The sequence below is a fragment of the Passer montanus genome, unplaced genomic scaffold, assembly GCF_014805655.1.
Source record: "Passer montanus isolate IOZ18808 unplaced genomic scaffold, ASM1480565v1 scaffold29, whole genome shotgun sequence".
In the NCBI taxonomy this organism is placed as follows: domain Eukaryota; kingdom Metazoa; phylum Chordata; class Aves; order Passeriformes; family Passeridae; genus Passer; species Passer montanus.
In genome coordinates, this window is record NW_024367596.1 from 7,597,112 (window position 1) to 7,600,131 (window position 3,020).

Genomic DNA, 3,020 nt, shown 5'->3' on the forward strand with positions numbered 1-3,020 from the left:
GTCAATGCATTACACACACTCTGGAATGTGCCAGACTTGTGTTGCAAAAATGTCTATTTTTGGTAGGTGCTGTGTCCTATCCTTATTTCTGGTCCAATGCCAGCATCCTAGGAAGAAAGTGGCATCTTCCTCCTGTTTCCCAAATGCAGAACAGATATAGCTGCAGACAGTTCCTGCTTTTTTCCTACATATTTATTTAGCACTTCTCTGTTTCAGTCTAGTAATGATCATATGTGTGACCTATGGTTTGTGTGTTCTTAATAAGCTTTTCTTAAAATGCTTATATTCAGCTCTTTTAGCCATAGATATTTTGGGAATTCTGTTGGCTTCACAGAGCAGCAGACTACATATTTAAGATTAGAGCTTTGATTTCACCTTATCTTGTTTCCATCTGCTGTACACACACTTTATATCATGATGATGCATCTACTTGCAGTATGTACAGCTGCAATACTGACATTAATGAGGGCTCCAAGATAGCATCTTTATTATAATAAGCAGTTAATATGGCCCTAAAATGCTGCTGCTTGTGGTTCTGTCTCAATATGAAGCAGCTGGCAGCTATGTCAATTGTCATTCTGAATATATTAATATACAAAAAATGAGCATTTATTAATATGAAGCAATGCACAGAGACTAAAGGAGGCAAACGGGCCCAGAGCTGCAGCTGACCTGGGCAGCAGCTTGCACAGAGCAGAAGCTCACATGCACCTGGATGAAACAAGGGCAAGAGTTTTGCATTGTGATTAGGACAGAAACTGAAGATATGAATTCTGCCTCAAGTGTACAATTGTCTCCACCACAGCACCCAACTCACCAAATTCTGCTTTGTGATGATCTTTCTGAATAGAATTCTACTGCATAGGAAGAATATCACAGGAAAGCATTATCCCTGTTTTGCAAGAAGACATTAAAGAAAAGTAATAGTAGCCAGGCCCTTACTCTGATTGTGAATGTCTGAAATGTGCTCCTCTGAGTGCAGCATCATGCTGCAGACACATCTCTGCAGCCTGAAGGCCACATATTCTGTATTTAATAATGTGTTAAAAAGCTGGCTTCTGATCTTAGGTTGGTATCAGGTAGAAAGCACAGAAAGTTCAGGTGTAAGTGTGATATTTGTCATGTGTTGTCTTCTCTTTCACCTCGTACTGGTGAGGGACTATCAATGGGGCAACTCATCCAGCAGCCTGTGAATGACAGCAGTGTGTGTTCCACAGAAATGCTGATTTTTGAGACAGGCCATCTTCCCATCCCAGCCTAACAACCACCGTCCACCTGGTGACAGTTTGGAAGAAAAATGAAGGTGAAAAATCAGAGCAAGAGGAACAGAGAGGGGAAAAGCTGAAGATGATTCGGGAGGGGAAAGCAACCCCTCCATAGATTGCATTTGCCCTCGCTCGCCTTGTGAATGGGGACTAAGTCGAGGTTACACAGAGATGTTAAAAAGATGAGACACAACACAAGAGGAAGCGGTGACAGGATGAAAGGTTCGCGGAGATCAAATGAGAGAAATGAGGACTCGAAGGGTCAGTCCTCCCTCTTATGCTTGCAAGTTCGGGCATTGGCTGTGCAAGGAACCAGGTCTGACAAAGCAGAAGGACAGACAGAGGGCTGCAGGGCCTGATCCTTCCCTCTGCTGCTCCGGGTTTCCCTGCGTGACACCCCCAGTGACTGCGGGGCACAAAGCTGGGAGCAAAGGAGCAGCAGCTCCTCTGAACCAACTGTGCAGCAGCACTTAACCCCCACTGGGTGGGTCACAAACCTGAGATTACATCCTTGTTCCCCAAGGTCTGGGAGCACTTTGGGAAGATTTTAAGAGCTCAGCATTTAACCGTTTATTTAGCAGCAAAGAAAAGAAAGAACAGGCTCTGTCTTGGCAAACATTTCTCTAGAAAATGGGAATACTCATGAGTGACCAGTTCTCTGGATGTCCCATGGAATTCCAAATGTTTTTCACTCTCTGGTGAAAGCTGGAAAAGCAGCAAAGCAGTAATAGCCAAAAACATCCCAGGAAATATTTGGAAGCTGTGTAAAACTCCCACAGTAATCAGGGATGTAACCAATCCTGCAATAAGACCTTATGCAAAGCTGCACAGTGATTATGTATAACACTGCAAGGTGAAATCCATATCCTCCAGTAAATTCTTCTTTCTGCAGACTCTGGTCTAAAGTGATTAAGGAGAACAACTAATGCCTCTCAAAAGTGTATCTACAACTTGAAATGGGGAGATTTTGAGGTTGAAAGCCATACTGAATTTAATGTGACTATTCTGTTCAGCTCTATACCCCATGTACATAGTAGCCATAGGGCTGGCTCATTAGCAGTATTCCCACCATTACAGTAGTAAGGGAAGATAATGTGTAAATGTAAGTAATATCCCTGAGTAACTTCAGTCTTAAGGTTTTTTTCCTGGTCCAAAAATATCTATACTTTTTCCTTCCATTAAATATGGAAACATAAATTTATTATTTGCTTACTCTGTGCAGTGCAACATGGTACAGAAACTTTAGAGGTGGTGCTAATGAAAACCAGAAGCACCAGTCAGCACAGAGGTGCAGCTGGAGTGGTGAGCCTGGGCTCACTCACAACACCTAACGCTGCACTGGCATGGTCAGATTGTTACTGGGCTCTGAGCTGGTGCCTCTGCAGGCGGAGAGGAAATGGCTGGAAGGGTGCTCTGAGCACACTGGAGGATGTCCCAGAAAGCTCAGCTTTGCATTGTGTGGGCAGAGCCTTTGTAGCAGCTCCTGTAGGGTCTTCCTCCTGCTGGACTTTGCAGTTAAAATTCTCAGCATCATGAAAAGTCCTTGAATTCAGTGGGAAGGCAAAAAGAGGAATCTTACAAGGAAAAGATGATTTGTCAACAAATATATGGGGAAGGGTTTTCTAAGCGTGCCAATGGAAATTAATTACTTTCATAAAATACATAAGTGTATTAAGCCAGGCTGCTCATCGTGACTTCACACCTTGCAAAGGTGATCTGCTACAGAAGTGGGGCTTTACTCATCAAAAGTCTTTT